The sequence below is a fragment of the Schistocerca gregaria genome, chromosome 2, assembly GCF_023897955.1.
Source record: "Schistocerca gregaria isolate iqSchGreg1 chromosome 2, iqSchGreg1.2, whole genome shotgun sequence".
NCBI classification, from domain to species: domain Eukaryota; kingdom Metazoa; phylum Arthropoda; class Insecta; order Orthoptera; family Acrididae; genus Schistocerca; species Schistocerca gregaria.
Genome location: NC_064921.1, coordinates 971,366,178 through 971,380,079, shown reverse-complemented (window position 1 = coordinate 971,380,079; position 13,902 = coordinate 971,366,178). Strand labels below are relative to the sequence as shown.

The window sequence follows — 13,902 nt, the reverse complement described above, 5'->3', positions numbered from 1 at the left end:
GAAGGTTAAAAATCCCATGATTATCAACTAGCTATTACAAGCTGAGCAAATGAATTTCCTTTAAAATAGGTTTAAAACATAGGGAGGTTCTGACTCAGTGGGCATTCTCTGGAGCCTCTTTGCTGATGAGATTAGAAAAACAGTCCTCTGGGCCGGATTTGAACCAGCGACCTATGGATAACTGTGAATCCTCCAATACAGTCCACCGCTCTACCAACTGAGCTACCAGAGGCTCTGTATACTTTCTTATTCCTACTCATTGCTTTACGTCCGTCCCTGTCTGCCGTCTGCACACACTGCTACTCAGCGCGGCCATATAGACGCACAGGAAATGCAATCATCGGCTGCAACTGCAAACATTGCCCAGATTAAGTTTTATAATGCTCGATGGTGTCGATTAGGTTAAAATATGCAAGTAGGAAGTATCTGAAGTATGTCATAGGACTGCTAAGTGTATTACGAGTCTTATCCTGCTGTCTGGTTCCATGGTGTAACGGTTAGCACTCTGGACTCTGAATCCAGCGATCCGAGTTCGAATCTCGGTGGAACCTTCGTTTAGTCTAAATTTTCTGTAATAAGAGTTTCTCGCTGAGGAAGTAGCAGCAATAGGCTCACGGCGTTAGTTTCTACGTTTGTGTAAAAAACGATGCGTCTATAAAACGGCCGAATATTGGTGCGACTTTGTGACCTATATAGAACATTAAACGAGTAATACCTGTAAGAGCAAGCAATTTTACGATAATTCGAAGAAATATCATTATCCCACGAAGGTTAAAAATCCCATGATTATCAACTAGCTATTACAAGCTGAGCAAATGAATTTCCTTTAAAATAGGTTTAAAACATAGGGACGTTCTGACTCAGTGGGCATTCTCATTCTCTGGAGCCTCTTTGCTGATGAGATTAGAAAAACAGTCCTCTGGGCCGGATTTGAACCAGCGACCTATGGATAACTGTGAATCCTCCACTACAGTCCACCGCTCTACCAACTGAGCTACCAGAGGCTCTGTATACTTTCTTATTCCTACTCATTGCTTTACGTCCGTCCCTGTCTGCCGTCTGCACACACTGCTACTCAGCGCGGCCATATAGACGCACAGGAAATGCAATCATCGGCTGCAACTGCAAACATTGCCCAGATTAAGTTTTATAATGCTCGATGGTGTCGATTAGGTTAAAATATGCAAGTAGGAAGTGTCTGAAGTATGTCAGAGGACTGCTAAGTGTATTACGAGTCTTGTCCTGCTGTCTGGTTCCATGGTGTAACGGTTAGCACTCTGGACTCTGAATCCAGCGAACCGAGTTCGAATCTCGGTGTAACCTTCGTTTAGTCTAAATTTTCTGTAATAACAGTTTCTCGCTGAGGAAGTAGCAGCAATAGGCTCAAGGCGTTAGTTTCTACGTTTGTGTAAAAAACGATGCGTCTATAAAACGGCCGAATATTGGTGCGACTTTGTGACCTATATAGAACATTAAACGAGTAATACCTGTAAGAGCAAGCAATTTTACGATAATTCGAAGAAATATCATTATCCCACGAAGGTTAAAAATCCCATGATTATCAACTAGCTATTACAAGCTGAGCAAATGAATTTCCTTTAAAATAGGTTTAAAACATAGGGAGGTTCTGACTCAGTGGGCATTCTCTGGAGCCTCTTTGCTGATGAGATTAGAAAAACAGTCCTCTGGGCCGGATTTGAACCAGCGACCTATGGATAACTGTGAATGCTCCACCGCTCTACCAACTGAGCTACCAGAGGCTCTGTATACTTTCTTATTCCTACTCATTGCTTTACGTTCGTCCCTGTCTGCCGTCTGCACACACTGCTACTCAGCGCGGCCATATAGATACACAGGAAATGCAATCATCGGCTGCAACTGCAAACATTGCCCAGATTAAGTTTTATAATGCTCGATGGTGTCGATTAGGTTAAAATATGCAAGTAGGAAGTGTCTGAAGTATGTCAGAGTACTGCTAAGTGTATTACGAGTCTTATCCTGCTGTCTGGTTCCATGGTGTAACGGTTAGCACTCTGGACTCTGAATCCAGCGATCCGAGTTCGAATCTCGGTGGAACCTTCGTTTAGTCTAAATTTTCTGTAATAAGAGTTTCTCGCTGAGGAAGTAGCAGCAATAGGCTCACGGCGTTAGTTTCTACGTTTGTGTAAAAAACGATGCGTCTATAAAACGGCCGAATATTGGTGCGACTTTGTGACCTATATAGAACATTAAACGAGTAATACCTGTAAGAGCAAGCAATTTTACGATAATTCGAAGAAATATCATTATCCCACGAAGGTTAAAAATCCCATGATTATCAACTAGCTATTACAAGCTGAGCAAATGAATTTCCTTTAAAATAGGTTTAAAACATAGGGAGGTTCTGACTCAGTGGGCATTCTCTGGAGCCTCTTTGCTGATGAGATTAGAAAAACAGTCCTCTGGGCCGGATTTGAACCAGCGACCTATGGATAACTGTGAATCCTCCACTACAGTCCACCGCTCTACCAACTGAGCTACCAGAGGCTCTGTATACTTTCTTATTCCTACTCATTGCTTTACGTCCGTCCCTGTCTGCCGTCTGCACACACTGCTACTCAGCGCGGCCATATAGACGCACAGGAAATGCAATCATCGGCTGCAACTGCAAACATTGCCCAGATTAAGTTTTATAATGCTCGATGGTGTCGATTAGGTTAAAATATGCAAGTAGGAAGTGTCTGAAGTATGTCAGAGGACTGCTAAGTGTATTACGAGTCTTATCCTGCTGTCTGGTTCCATGGTGTAACGGTTAGCACTCTGGACTCTGAATCCAGCGATCCGAGTTCGAACCTTCGTTTAGTCTAAATTTTCTGTAATAAGAGTTTCTCGCTGAGGAAGTAGCAGCAATAGGCTCACGGCGTTAGTTTCTACGTTTGTGTAAAAAACGATGCGTCTATAAAACGGCCGAATATTGGTGCGACTTTGTGACCTATATAGAACATTAAACGAGTAATACCTGTAAGAGCAAGCAATTTTACGATAATTCGAAGAAATATCATTATTCCACGAAGGTTAAAAATCCCATGATTATCAACTAGCTATTACAAGCTGAGCAAATGAATTTCCTTTAAAATAGGTTTAAAACATAGGGAGGTTCTGACTCAGTGGGCATTCTCTGGAGCCTCTTTGCTGATGAGATTAGAAAAACAGTCCTCTGGGCCGGATTTGAACCAGCGACCTATGGATAACTGTGAATCCTCCACTACAGTCCACCGCTCTACCAACTGAGCTACCAGAGGCTCTGTATACTTTTTTGTTCCTACTCATTGCTTTAGGTCCGTCCCTGTCTGCCGTCTGCACACACTGCTACTCAGCGCGGCCATATAGACGCACAGGAAATGCAATCATCGGCTGCAACTGCAAACATTGCCCAGATTAAGTTTTATAATGCTCGATGGTGTCGATTAGGTTAAAATATGCAAGTAGGAAGTGTCTGAAGTATGTCAGAGGACTGCTAAGTGTATTACGAGTCTTATCCTGCTGTCTGGTTCCATGGTGTAACGGTTAGCACTCTGGACTCTGAATCCAGCGATCCGAGTTCGAATCTCGGTGGAACCTTCGTTTAGTCTAAATTTTCTGTAATAAGAGTTTCTCGCTGAGGAAGTAGCAGCAATAGGCTCACGGCGTTAGTTTCTACGTTTGTGTAAAAAACGATGCGTCTATATAACGGCCGAATATTGGTGCGACTTTGTGACCTATATAGAACATTAAACGAGTAATCCCTGTAAGAGCAAGCAATTTTACGATAATTCGAAGAAATATCATTATCCCACGAAGGTTAAAAATCCCATGATTATCAACTAGCTATTACAAGCTGAGCAAATGAATTTCCTTTAAAATAGGTTTAAAACATAGGGAGGTTCTGACTCAGTGGGCATTCTCTGGAGCCTCTTTGCTGATGAGATTAGAAAAACAGTCCTCTGGGCCGGATTTGAACCAGCGACCTATGGATAACTGTGAATCCTCCACTACAGTCCACCGCTCTACCAACTGAGCTACCAGAGGCTCTGTATACTTTCTTATTCCTACTCATTGCTTTACGTCCGTCCCTGTCTGCCGTCTGCACACACTGCTACTCAGCGCGGCCATATAGACGCACAGGAAATGCAATCATCGGCTGCAACTGCAAACATTGCCCAGATTAAGTTTTATAATGCTCGATGGTGTCGATTAGGTTAAAATATGCAAGTAGGAAGTATCTGAAGTATGTCATAGGACTGCTAAGTGTATTACGAGTCTTATCCTGCTGTCTGGTTCCATGGTGTAACGGTTAGCACTCTGGACTCTGAATCCAGCGATCCGAGTTCGAATCTCGGTGGAACCTTCGTTTAGTCTAAATTTTCTGTAATAAGAGTTTCTCGCTGAGGAAGTAGCAGCAATAGGCTCACGGCGTTAGTTTCTACGTTTGTGTAAAAAACGATGCGTCTATAAAACGGCCGAATATTGGTGCGACTTTGTGACCTATATAGAACATTAAACGAGTAATACCTGTAAGAGCAAGCAATTTTACGATAATTCGAAGAAATATCATTATCCCACGAAGGTTAAAAATCCCATGATTATCAACTAGCTATTACAAGCTGAGCAAATGAATTTCCTTTAAAATAGGTTTAAAACATAGGGAGGTTCTGACTCAGTGGGCATTCTCATTCTCTGGAGCCTCTTTGCTGATGAGATTAGAAAAACAGTCCTCTGGGCCGGATTTGAACCAGCGACCTATGGATAACTGTGAATCCTCCACTACAGTCCACCGCTCTACCAACTGAGCTACCAGAGGCTCTGTATACTTTCTTATTCCTACTCATTGCTTTACGTCCGTCCCTGTCTGCCGTCTGCACACACTGCTACTCAGCGCGGCCATATAGACGCACAGGAAATGCAATCATCGGCTGCAACTGCAAACATTGCCCAGATTAAGTTTTATAATGCTCGATGGTGTCGATTAGGTTAAAATATGCAAGTAGGAAGTGTCTGAAGTATGTCAGAGGACTGCTAAGTGTATTACGAGTCTTGTCCTGCTGTCTGGTTCCATGGTGTAACGGTTAGCACTCTGGACTCTGAATCCAGCGAACCGAGTTCGAATCTCGGTGTAACCTTCGTTTAGTCTAAATTTTCTGTAATAAGAGTTTCTCGCTGAGGAAGTAGCAGCAATAGGCTCAAGGCGTTAGTTTCTACGTTTGTGTAAAAAACGATGCGTCTATAAAACGGCCGAATATTGGTGCGACTTTGTGACCTATATAGAACATTAAACGAGTAATACCTGTAAGAGCAAGCAATTTTACGATAATTCGAAGAAATATCATTATCCCACGAAGGTTAAAAATCCCATGATTATCAACTAGCTATTACAAGCTGAGCAAATGAATTTCCTTTAAAATAGGTTTAAAACATAGGGAGGTTCTGACTCAGTGGGCATTCTCTGGAGCCTCTTTGCTGATGAGATTAGAAAAACAGTCCTCTGGGCCGGATTTGAACCAGCGACCTATGGATAACTGTGAATGCTCCACCGCTCTACCAACTGAGCTACCAGAGGCTCTGTATACTTTCTTATTCCTACTCATTGCTTTACGTTCGTCCCTGTCTGCCGTCTGCACACACTGCTACTCAGCGCGGCCATATAGATACACAGGAAATGCAATCATCGGCTGCAACTGCAAACATTGCCCAGATTAAGTTTTATAATGCTCGATGGTGTCGATTAGGTTAAAATATGCAAGTAGGAAGTGTCTGAAGTATGTCAGAGTACTGCTAAGTGTATTACGAGTCTTATCCTGCTGTCTGGTTCCATGGTGTAACGGTTAGCACTCTGGACTCTGAATCCAGCGATCCGAGTTCGAATCTCGGTGGAACCTTCGTTTAGTCTAAATTTTCTGTAATAAGAGTTTCTCGCTGAGGAAGTAGCAGCAATAGGCTCACGGCGTTAGTTTCTACGTTTGTGTAAAAAACGATGCGTCTATAAAACGGCCGAATATTGGTGCGACTTTGTGACCTATATAGAACATTAAACGAGTAATACCTGTAAGAGCAAGCAATTTTACGATAATTCGAAGAAATATCATTATCCCACGAAGGTTAAAAATCCCATGATTATCAACTAGCTATTACAAGCTGAGCAAATGAATTTCCTTTAAAATAGGTTTAAAACATAGGGAGGTTCTGACTCAGTGGGCATTCTCTGGAGCCTCTTTGCTGATGAGATTAGAAAAACAGTCCTCTGGGCCGGATTTGAACCAGCGACCTATGGATAACTGTGAATCCTCCACTACAGTCCACCGCTCTACCAACTGAGCTACCAGAGGCTCTGTATACTTTCTTATTCCTACTCATTGCTTTACGTCCGTCCCTGTCAGCCGTCTGCACACACTGCTACTCAGCGCGGCCATATAGACGCACAGGAAATGCAATCATCGGCCGCAACTGCAAACATTGCCCAGATTAAGTTTTATAATGCTCGATGGTGTCGATTAGGTTAAAATATGCAAGTAGGAAGTGTCTGAAGTATGTCAGAGGACTGCTAAGTGAATTACGAGTCTTGTCCTTCTGTTTGGTTCCATGGTGTAACGGTTAGCACTCTGGACTCTGAATCCAGCGGTCCGAGTTCGAATCTCGGTGGAACCTTCGTTTAGTCTAAATTTTCTGTAATAAGAGTTTCTCGCTGAGGAAGTAGCAGCAATAGGCTCACGGCGTTAGTTTCTACGTTTGTGTAAAAAACGATGCGTCTATAAAACGGCCGAATATTGGTGCGACTTTGTGACCTATATAGAACATTAAACGAGTAATACCTGTAAGAGCAAGCAATTTTACGATAATTCGAAGAAATATCATTATCCCACGAAGGTTAAAAATCCCATGATTATCAACTAGCTATTACAAGCTGAGCAAATGAATTTCCTTTAAAATAGGTTTAAAACATAGGGAGGTTCTGACTCAGTGGGCATTCTCTGGGGCCTCTTTGCTGATGAGATTAGAAAAACAGTCCTCTGGGCCGGATTTGAACCAGCGACCTATGGATAACTGTGAATCCTCCACTACAGTCCACCGCTCTACCAACTGAGCTACCAGAGGCTCTGTATACTTTCTTATTCCTACTCATTGCTTTACGTCCGTCCCTGTCTGCCGTCTGCACACACTGCTACTCAGCGCGGCCATATAGACGCACAGGAAATGCAATCATCGGCTGCAACTGCAAACATTGCCCAGATTAAGTTTTATAATGCTCGATGGTGTCGATTAGGTTAAAATATGCAAGTAGGAAGTGTCTGAAGTATGTCAGAGGACTGCTAAGTGTATTACGAGTCTTATCCTGCTGTCTGGTTCCATGGTGTAACGGTTAGCACTCTGGACTCTGAATCCAGCGATCCGAGTTCGAATCTCGGTGGAACCTTCGTTTAGTCTAAATTTTCTGTAATAAGAGTTTCTCGCTGAGGAAGTAGCAGCAATAGGCTCACGGCGTTAGTTTCTACGTTTGTGTAAAAAACGATGCGTCTATAAAACGGCCGAATATTGGTGCGACTTTGTGACCTATATAGAACATTAAACGAGTAATACCTGTAAGAGCAAGCAATTTTACGATAATTCGAAGAAATATCATTATCCCACGAAGGTTAAAAATCCCATGATTATCAACTAGCTATTACAAGCTGAGCAAATGAATTTCCTTTAAAATAGGTTTAAAACATAGGGAGGTTCTGACTCAGTGGGCATTCTCTGGGGCCTCTTTGCTGATGAGATTAGAAAAACAGTCCTCTGGGCCGGATTTGAACCAGCGACCTATGGATAACTGTGAATCCTCCACTACAGTCCACCGCTCTACCAACTGAGCTACCAGAGGCTCTGTATACTTTCTTATTCCTACTCATTGCTTTACGTCCGTCCCTGTCTGCCGTCTGCACACACTGCTACTCAGCGCGGCCATATAGACGCACAGGAAATGCAATCATCGGCTGCAACTGCAAACATTGCCCAGATTAAGTTTTATAATGCTCGATGGTGTCGATTAGGTTAAAATATGCAAGTAGGAAGTGTCTGAAGTATGTCAGAGGACTGCTAAGTGTATTACGAGTCTTATCCTGCTGTCTGGTTCCATGGTGTAACGGTTAGCACTCTGGACTCTGAATCCAGCGATCCGAGTTCGAATCTCGGTGGAACCTTCGTTTAGTCTAAATTTTCTGTAATAAGAGTTTCTCGCTGAGGAAGTAGCAGCAATAGGCTCACGGCGTTAGTTTCTACGTTTGTGTAAAAAACGATGCGTCTATAAAACGGCCGAATATTGGTGCGACTTTGTGACCTATATAGAACATTAAACGAGTAATACCTGTAAGAGCAAGCAATTTTACGATAATTCGAAGAAATATCATTATCCCACGAAGGTTAAAAATCCCATGATTATCAACTAGCTATTACAAGCTGAGCAAATGAATTTCCTTTAAAATAGGTTTAAAACATAGGGAGGTTCTGACTCAGTGGGCATTCTCTGGAGCCTCTTTGCTGATGAGATTAGAAAAACAGTCCTCTGGGCCGGATTTGAACCAGCGACCTATGGATAACTGTGAATCCTCCACTACAGTCCACCGCTCTACCAACTGAGCTACCAGAGGCTCTGTATACTTTCTTATTCCTACTCATTGCTTTACGTCCGTCCCTGTCTGCCGTCTGCACACACTGCTACTCAGCGCGGCCATATAGACGCACAGGAAATGCAATCATCGGCTGCAACTGCAAACATTGCCCAGATTAAGTTTTATAATGCTCGATGGTGTCGATTAGGTTAAAATATGCAAGTAGGAAGTGTCTGAAGTATGTCAGAGGACTGCTAAGTGTATTACGAGTCTTGTCCTTCTGTTTGGTTCCATGGTGTAACGGTTAGCACTCTGGACTCTGAATCCAGCGGTCCGATTTCGAATCTCGGTGGAACCTTCGTTTAGTCTAAATTTTCTGTAATAAGAGTTTCTCGCTGAGGAAGTAGCAGCAATAGGCTCACGGCGTTAGTTTCTACGTTTGTGTAAAAAACGATGCGTCTATAAAACGGCCGAATATTGGTGCGACTTTGTGACCTATATAGAACATTAAACGAGTAATACCTGTAAGAGCAAGCAATTTTACGATAATTCGAAGAAATATCATTATCCCACGAAGGTTAAATATCCCATGATTATCACCTAGCTATTACAAGCTGAGCAAATGAATTTCCTTTAAAATAGGTTTAAAACATAGGGAGGTTCTGACTCAGTGGGCATTCTCTGGAGCCTCTTTGCTGATGAGATTAGAAAAACAGTCCTCTGGGCCGGATTTGAACCAGCGACCTATGGATAACTGTGAATCCTCCACTACAGTCCACCGCTCTACCAACTGAGCTACCAGAGGCTCTGTATACTTTCTTATTCCTACTCATTGCTTTACGTCCGTCCCTGTCTGCCGTCTGCACACACTGCTACTCAGCGCGGCCATATAGACGCACAGGAAATGCAATCATCGGCTGCAACTGCAAACATTGCCCAGATTAAGTTTTATAATGCTCGATGGTGTCGATTAGGTTAAAATATGCAAGTAGGAAGTGTCTGAAGTATGTCAGAGGACTGCTAAGTGTATTACGAGTCTTATCCTGCTGTCTGGTTCCATGGTGTAACGGTTAGCACTCTGGACTCTGAATCCAGCGATCCGAGTTCGAACCTTCGTTTAGTCTAAATTTTCTGTAATAAGAGTTTCTCGCTGAGGAAGTAGCAGCAATAGGCTCACGGCGTTAGTTTCTACGTTTGTGTAAAAAACGATGCGTCTATAAAACGGCCGAATATTGGTGCGACTTTGTGACCTATATAGAACATTAAACGAGTAATACCTGTAAGAGCAAGCAATTTTACGATAATTCGAAGAAATATCATTATTCCACGAAGGTTAAAAATCCCATGATTATCAACTAGCTATTACAAGCTGAGCAAATGAATTTCCTTTAAAATAGGTTTAAAACATAGGGAGGTTCTGACTCAGTGGGCATTCTCTGGAGCCTCTTTGCTGATGAGATTAGAAAAACAGTCCTCTGGGCCGGATTTGAACCAGCGACCTATGGATAACTGTGAATCCTCCACTACAGTCCACCGCTCTACCAACTGAGCTACCAGAGGCTCTGTATACTTTTTTGTTCCTACTCATTGCTTTAGGTCCGTCCCTGTCTGCCGTCTGCACACACTGCTACTCAGCGCGGCCATATAGACGCTCAGGAAATGCAATCATCGGCTGCAACTGCAAACATTGCCCAGATTAAGTTTTATAATGCTCGATGGTGTCGATTAGGTTAAAATATGCAAGTAGGAAGTGTCTGAAGTATGTCAGAGGACTGCTAAGTGTATTACGAGTCTTATCCTGCTGTCTGGTTCCATGGTGTAACGGTTAGCACTCTGGACTCTGAATCCAGCGATCCGAGTTCGAATCTCGGTGGAACCTTCGTTTAGTCTAAATTTTCTGTAATAAGAGTTTCTCGCTGAGGAAGTAGCAGCAATAGGCTCACGGCGTTAGTTTCTACGTTTGTGTAAAAAACGATGCGTCTATATAACGGCCGAATATTGGTGCGACTTTGTGACCTATATAGAACATTAAACGAGTAATCCCTGTAAGAGCAAGCAATTTTACGATAATTCGAAGAAATATCATTATCCCACGAAGGTTAAAAATCCCATGATTATCAACTAGCTATTACAAGCTGAGCAAATGAATTTCCTTTAAAATAGGTTTAAAACATAGGGAGGTTCTGACTCAGTGGGCATTCTCATTCTCTGGAGCCTCTTTGCTGATGAGATTAGAAAAACAGTCCTCTGGGCCGGATTTGAACCAGCGACCTATGGATAACTGTGAATCCTCCACTACAGTCCACCGCTCTACCAACTGAGCTACCAGAGGCTCTGTATACTTTCTTATTCCTACTCATTGCTTTACGTCCGTCCCTGTCTGCCGTCTGCACACACTGCTACTCAGCGCGGCCATATAGACGCACAGGAAATGCAATCATCGGCTGCAACTGCAAACATTGCCCAGATTAAGTTTTATAATGCTCGATGGTGTCGATTGGGTTAAAATATGCAAGTAGGAAGTGTCTGAAGTATGTCAGAGGACTGCTAAGTGTATTACGAGTCTTGTCCTTCTGTTTGGTTCCATGGTGTAACGGTTAGCACTCTGGACTCTGAATCCAGCGGTCCGAGTTCGAATCTCGGTGGAACCTTCGTTTAGTCTAAATTTTCTGTAATAAGAGTTTCTCGCTGAGGAAGTAGCAGCAATAGGCTCACGGCGTTAGTTTCTACGTTTGTGTAAAAAACGATGCGTCTATAAAACGGCCGAATATTGGTGCGACTTTGTGACCTATATAGAACATTAAACGAGTAATACCTGTAAGAGCAAGCAATTTTACGATAATTCGAAGAAATATCATTATCCCACGAAGGTTAAAAATCCCATGATTATCAACTAGCTATTACAAGCTGAGCAAATGAATTTCCTTTAAAATAGGTTTAAAACATAGGGAGGTTCTGACTCAGTGGGCATTCTCTGGGGCCTCTTTGCTGATGAGATTAGAAAAACTGTCCTCTGGGCCGGATTTGAACCAGCGACCTATGGATAACTGTGAATCTTCCACTACAGTCCACCGCTCTACCAACTGAGCTACCAGAGGCTCTGTATACTTTCTTATTCCTACTCATTGCTTACGTCCGTCCCTGTCTGCCGTCTGCACACACTGCTACTCAGCGCGGCCATATAGACGCACAGGAAATGCAATCATCGGCTGCAACTGCAAACATTGCCCAGATTAAGTTTTATAATGCTCGATGGTGTCGATTAGGTTAAAATATGCAAGTAGGAAGTGTCTGAAGTATGTCAGAGGACTGCTAAGTGTATTACGAGTCTTATCCTGCTGTCTGGTTCCATGGTGTAACGGTTAGCACTCTGGACTCTGAATCCAGCGATCCGAGTTCGAATCTCGGTGGAACCTTCGTTTAGTCTAAATTTTCTGTAATAAGAGTTTGTCGCTGAGGAAGTAGCAGCAATAGGCTCACGGCGTTAGTTTCTACGTTTGTGTAAAAAACGATGCGTCTATAAAACGGCCGAATATTGGTGCGACTTTGTGACCTATATAGAACATTAAACGAGTAATACCTGTAAGAGCAAGCAATTTTACGATAATTCGAAGAAATATCATTATCCCACGAAGGTTAAAAATCCCATGATTATCAACTAGCTATTACAAGCTGAGCAAATGAATTTCCTTTAAAATAGGTTTAAAACAAAGGGAGGTTCTGACTCAGTGGGCATTCTCTGGAGCCTCTTTGCTGATGAGATTAGAAAAACAGTCCTCTGGGCCGGATTTGAACCAGCGACGTATGGATAACTGTGAATCCACCACTACAGTCCACCGCTCTACCAACTGAGCTACCAGAGGCTCTGTATACTTTCTTATTCCTACTCATTGCTTTACGTCCGTCCCTGTCTGCCGTCTGCACACACTGCTACTCAGCGCGGCCATATAGACGCACAGGAAATGCAATCATCGCCTGCAACTGCAAACATTGCCCAGATTAAGTTTTATAATGCTCGATGGTGTCGATTAGGTTAAAATATGCAAGTAGGAAGTGTCTGAAGTATGTCAGAGGACTGCTAAGTGTATTACGAGTCTTATCCTGCTGTCTGGTTCCATGGTGTAACGGTTAGCACTCTGGACTCTGAATCCAGCGATCCGAGTTCGAATCTCGGTGGAACCTTCGTTTAGTCTAAATTTTCTGTAATAAGAGTTTCTCGCTGAGGAAGTAGCAGCAATAGGCTCACGGCGTTAGTTTCTACGTTTGTGTAAAAAACGATGCGTCTATAAAACGGCCGAATATTGGTGCGACTTTGTGACCTATATAGAACATTAAACGAGTAATACCTGTAAGAGCAAGCAATTTTACGATAATTCGAAGAAATATCATTATCCCACGAAGGTTAAAAATCCCATGATTATCAACTAGCTATTACAAGCTGAGCAAATGAATTTCCTTTAAAATAGGTTTAAAACATAGGGAGGTTCTGACTCAGTGGGCATTCTCTGGAGCCTCTTTGCTGATGAGATTAGAAAAACAGTCCTCTGGGCCGGATTTGAACCAGCGACCTATGGATAACTGTGAATCCTCCACTACAGTCCACCGCTCTACCAACTGAGCTACCAGAGGCTCTGTATACTTTTTTGTTCCTACTCATTGCTTTACGTCCGTCCCTGTCTGCCGTCTGCACACACTGCTACTCAGCGCGGCCATATAGACGCACAGGAAATGCAATCATCGGCTGCAACTGCAAACATTGCCCAGATTAAGTTTTATAATGCTCGATGGTGTCGATTAGGTTAAAATATGCAAGTAGGAAGTGTCTGAAGTATGTCAGAGGACTGCTAAGTGTATTACGAGTCTTATCCTGCTGTCTGGTTCCATGGTGTAACGGTTAGCACTCTGGACTCTGAATCCAGCGATCCGAGTTCGAATCTCGGTGGAACCTTCGTTTAGTCTAAATTTTCTGTAATAAGAGTTTCTCGCTGAGGAAGTAGCAGCAATAGGCTCACGGCGTTAGTTTCTACGTTTGTGTAAAAAACGATGCGTCTATAAAACGGCCGAATATTGGTGCGACTTTGTGACCTATATAGAACATTAAACGAGTAATACCTGTAAGAGCAAGCAATTTTACGATAATTCGAAGAAATATCATTATCCCACGAAGGTTAAAAATCCCATGATTATCAACTAGCTATTACAAGCTGAGCAAATGAATTTCCTTTAAAATAGGTTTAAAACATAGGGAGGTTCTGACTCAGTGGGCATTCTCTGGAGCCTCTTTGCTGATGAGATTAGAAAA

At 42.8% G+C, this 13,902-nt stretch overlaps 34 non-coding genes across 34 annotated transcripts; 16 read left to right on the top strand and 18 right to left on the bottom strand.

Moving 5' to 3' along the window:
- Window positions 1-143: 143 nt before the first annotated feature.
- Window positions 144-232, bottom strand: Trnay-gua (transfer RNA tyrosine (anticodon GUA)). The gene is given in 2 exon segments: window positions 144-179; window positions 196-232. It is a non-coding gene; the product is annotated as a tRNA-Tyr (tRNA).
- Window positions 233-479: 247 nt separating this feature from the next.
- Trnaq-cug (transfer RNA glutamine (anticodon CUG)) lies at window positions 480-551 on the top strand. The gene has a single exon. It is a non-coding gene; the product is annotated as a tRNA-Gln (tRNA).
- Window positions 552-915: 364 nt separating this feature from the next.
- On the bottom strand, window positions 916-1,004 carry Trnay-gua (transfer RNA tyrosine (anticodon GUA)). The gene is given in 2 exon segments: window positions 916-951; window positions 968-1,004. It is a non-coding gene; the product is annotated as a tRNA-Tyr (tRNA).
- A 247-nt stretch (window positions 1,005-1,251) lies between these two features.
- Trnaq-cug (transfer RNA glutamine (anticodon CUG)) lies at window positions 1,252-1,323 on the top strand. The gene has a single exon. It is a non-coding gene; the product is annotated as a tRNA-Gln (tRNA).
- Window positions 1,324-1,681: 358 nt separating this feature from the next.
- Trnan-auu (transfer RNA asparagine (anticodon AUU)) lies at window positions 1,682-1,760 on the bottom strand. Its single transcript is given in 2 exon segments — window positions 1,682-1,717; window positions 1,724-1,760. It is a non-coding gene; the product is annotated as a tRNA-Asn (tRNA).
- Window positions 1,761-2,007: 247 nt separating this feature from the next.
- Trnaq-cug (transfer RNA glutamine (anticodon CUG)) lies at window positions 2,008-2,079 on the top strand. Its single transcript has one exon. It is a non-coding gene; the product is annotated as a tRNA-Gln (tRNA).
- Window positions 2,080-2,437: 358 nt separating this feature from the next.
- On the bottom strand, window positions 2,438-2,526 carry Trnay-gua (transfer RNA tyrosine (anticodon GUA)). The gene is given in 2 exon segments: window positions 2,438-2,473; window positions 2,490-2,526. It is a non-coding gene; the product is annotated as a tRNA-Tyr (tRNA).
- A 666-nt stretch (window positions 2,527-3,192) lies between these two features.
- Window positions 3,193-3,281, bottom strand: Trnay-gua (transfer RNA tyrosine (anticodon GUA)). Its single transcript is given in 2 exon segments — window positions 3,193-3,228; window positions 3,245-3,281. It is a non-coding gene; the product is annotated as a tRNA-Tyr (tRNA).
- Window positions 3,282-3,528: 247 nt separating this feature from the next.
- On the top strand, window positions 3,529-3,600 carry Trnaq-cug (transfer RNA glutamine (anticodon CUG)). Its single transcript has one exon. It is a non-coding gene; the product is annotated as a tRNA-Gln (tRNA).
- Window positions 3,601-3,958: 358 nt separating this feature from the next.
- Window positions 3,959-4,047, bottom strand: Trnay-gua (transfer RNA tyrosine (anticodon GUA)). Its single transcript is given in 2 exon segments — window positions 3,959-3,994; window positions 4,011-4,047. It is a non-coding gene; the product is annotated as a tRNA-Tyr (tRNA).
- Window positions 4,048-4,294: 247 nt separating this feature from the next.
- On the top strand, window positions 4,295-4,366 carry Trnaq-cug (transfer RNA glutamine (anticodon CUG)). Its single transcript has one exon. It is a non-coding gene; the product is annotated as a tRNA-Gln (tRNA).
- Window positions 4,367-4,730: 364 nt separating this feature from the next.
- On the bottom strand, window positions 4,731-4,819 carry Trnay-gua (transfer RNA tyrosine (anticodon GUA)). The gene is given in 2 exon segments: window positions 4,731-4,766; window positions 4,783-4,819. It is a non-coding gene; the product is annotated as a tRNA-Tyr (tRNA).
- Window positions 4,820-5,066: 247 nt separating this feature from the next.
- On the top strand, window positions 5,067-5,138 carry Trnaq-cug (transfer RNA glutamine (anticodon CUG)). The gene has a single exon. It is a non-coding gene; the product is annotated as a tRNA-Gln (tRNA).
- A 358-nt stretch (window positions 5,139-5,496) lies between these two features.
- Trnan-auu (transfer RNA asparagine (anticodon AUU)) lies at window positions 5,497-5,575 on the bottom strand. The gene is given in 2 exon segments: window positions 5,497-5,532; window positions 5,539-5,575. It is a non-coding gene; the product is annotated as a tRNA-Asn (tRNA).
- Window positions 5,576-5,822: 247 nt separating this feature from the next.
- On the top strand, window positions 5,823-5,894 carry Trnaq-cug (transfer RNA glutamine (anticodon CUG)). Its single transcript has one exon. It is a non-coding gene; the product is annotated as a tRNA-Gln (tRNA).
- Window positions 5,895-6,252: 358 nt separating this feature from the next.
- Trnay-gua (transfer RNA tyrosine (anticodon GUA)) lies at window positions 6,253-6,341 on the bottom strand. Its single transcript is given in 2 exon segments — window positions 6,253-6,288; window positions 6,305-6,341. It is a non-coding gene; the product is annotated as a tRNA-Tyr (tRNA).
- A 247-nt stretch (window positions 6,342-6,588) lies between these two features.
- Window positions 6,589-6,660, top strand: Trnaq-cug (transfer RNA glutamine (anticodon CUG)). Its single transcript has one exon. It is a non-coding gene; the product is annotated as a tRNA-Gln (tRNA).
- Window positions 6,661-7,018: 358 nt separating this feature from the next.
- Trnay-gua (transfer RNA tyrosine (anticodon GUA)) lies at window positions 7,019-7,107 on the bottom strand. Its single transcript is given in 2 exon segments — window positions 7,019-7,054; window positions 7,071-7,107. It is a non-coding gene; the product is annotated as a tRNA-Tyr (tRNA).
- Window positions 7,108-7,354: 247 nt separating this feature from the next.
- Trnaq-cug (transfer RNA glutamine (anticodon CUG)) lies at window positions 7,355-7,426 on the top strand. Its single transcript has one exon. It is a non-coding gene; the product is annotated as a tRNA-Gln (tRNA).
- A 358-nt stretch (window positions 7,427-7,784) lies between these two features.
- Trnay-gua (transfer RNA tyrosine (anticodon GUA)) lies at window positions 7,785-7,873 on the bottom strand. Its single transcript is given in 2 exon segments — window positions 7,785-7,820; window positions 7,837-7,873. It is a non-coding gene; the product is annotated as a tRNA-Tyr (tRNA).
- Window positions 7,874-8,120: 247 nt separating this feature from the next.
- On the top strand, window positions 8,121-8,192 carry Trnaq-cug (transfer RNA glutamine (anticodon CUG)). The gene has a single exon. It is a non-coding gene; the product is annotated as a tRNA-Gln (tRNA).
- Window positions 8,193-8,550: 358 nt separating this feature from the next.
- On the bottom strand, window positions 8,551-8,639 carry Trnay-gua (transfer RNA tyrosine (anticodon GUA)). The gene is given in 2 exon segments: window positions 8,551-8,586; window positions 8,603-8,639. It is a non-coding gene; the product is annotated as a tRNA-Tyr (tRNA).
- A 247-nt stretch (window positions 8,640-8,886) lies between these two features.
- Trnaq-cug (transfer RNA glutamine (anticodon CUG)) lies at window positions 8,887-8,958 on the top strand. Its single transcript has one exon. It is a non-coding gene; the product is annotated as a tRNA-Gln (tRNA).
- A 358-nt stretch (window positions 8,959-9,316) lies between these two features.
- Window positions 9,317-9,405, bottom strand: Trnay-gua (transfer RNA tyrosine (anticodon GUA)). Its single transcript is given in 2 exon segments — window positions 9,317-9,352; window positions 9,369-9,405. It is a non-coding gene; the product is annotated as a tRNA-Tyr (tRNA).
- A 666-nt stretch (window positions 9,406-10,071) lies between these two features.
- Trnay-gua (transfer RNA tyrosine (anticodon GUA)) lies at window positions 10,072-10,160 on the bottom strand. The gene is given in 2 exon segments: window positions 10,072-10,107; window positions 10,124-10,160. It is a non-coding gene; the product is annotated as a tRNA-Tyr (tRNA).
- A 247-nt stretch (window positions 10,161-10,407) lies between these two features.
- On the top strand, window positions 10,408-10,479 carry Trnaq-cug (transfer RNA glutamine (anticodon CUG)). Its single transcript has one exon. It is a non-coding gene; the product is annotated as a tRNA-Gln (tRNA).
- Window positions 10,480-10,843: 364 nt separating this feature from the next.
- Trnay-gua (transfer RNA tyrosine (anticodon GUA)) lies at window positions 10,844-10,932 on the bottom strand. The gene is given in 2 exon segments: window positions 10,844-10,879; window positions 10,896-10,932. It is a non-coding gene; the product is annotated as a tRNA-Tyr (tRNA).
- Window positions 10,933-11,179: 247 nt separating this feature from the next.
- Window positions 11,180-11,251, top strand: Trnaq-cug (transfer RNA glutamine (anticodon CUG)). The gene has a single exon. It is a non-coding gene; the product is annotated as a tRNA-Gln (tRNA).
- Window positions 11,252-11,609: 358 nt separating this feature from the next.
- On the bottom strand, window positions 11,610-11,698 carry Trnay-gua (transfer RNA tyrosine (anticodon GUA)). Its single transcript is given in 2 exon segments — window positions 11,610-11,645; window positions 11,662-11,698. It is a non-coding gene; the product is annotated as a tRNA-Tyr (tRNA).
- Window positions 11,699-11,944: 246 nt separating this feature from the next.
- Trnaq-cug (transfer RNA glutamine (anticodon CUG)) lies at window positions 11,945-12,016 on the top strand. Its single transcript has one exon. It is a non-coding gene; the product is annotated as a tRNA-Gln (tRNA).
- A 358-nt stretch (window positions 12,017-12,374) lies between these two features.
- Window positions 12,375-12,463, bottom strand: Trnay-gua (transfer RNA tyrosine (anticodon GUA)). The gene is given in 2 exon segments: window positions 12,375-12,410; window positions 12,427-12,463. It is a non-coding gene; the product is annotated as a tRNA-Tyr (tRNA).
- A 247-nt stretch (window positions 12,464-12,710) lies between these two features.
- Window positions 12,711-12,782, top strand: Trnaq-cug (transfer RNA glutamine (anticodon CUG)). Its single transcript has one exon. It is a non-coding gene; the product is annotated as a tRNA-Gln (tRNA).
- Window positions 12,783-13,140: 358 nt separating this feature from the next.
- Window positions 13,141-13,229, bottom strand: Trnay-gua (transfer RNA tyrosine (anticodon GUA)). Its single transcript is given in 2 exon segments — window positions 13,141-13,176; window positions 13,193-13,229. It is a non-coding gene; the product is annotated as a tRNA-Tyr (tRNA).
- A 247-nt stretch (window positions 13,230-13,476) lies between these two features.
- Trnaq-cug (transfer RNA glutamine (anticodon CUG)) lies at window positions 13,477-13,548 on the top strand. The gene has a single exon. It is a non-coding gene; the product is annotated as a tRNA-Gln (tRNA).
- Window positions 13,549-13,902: the final 354 nt, after the last annotated feature.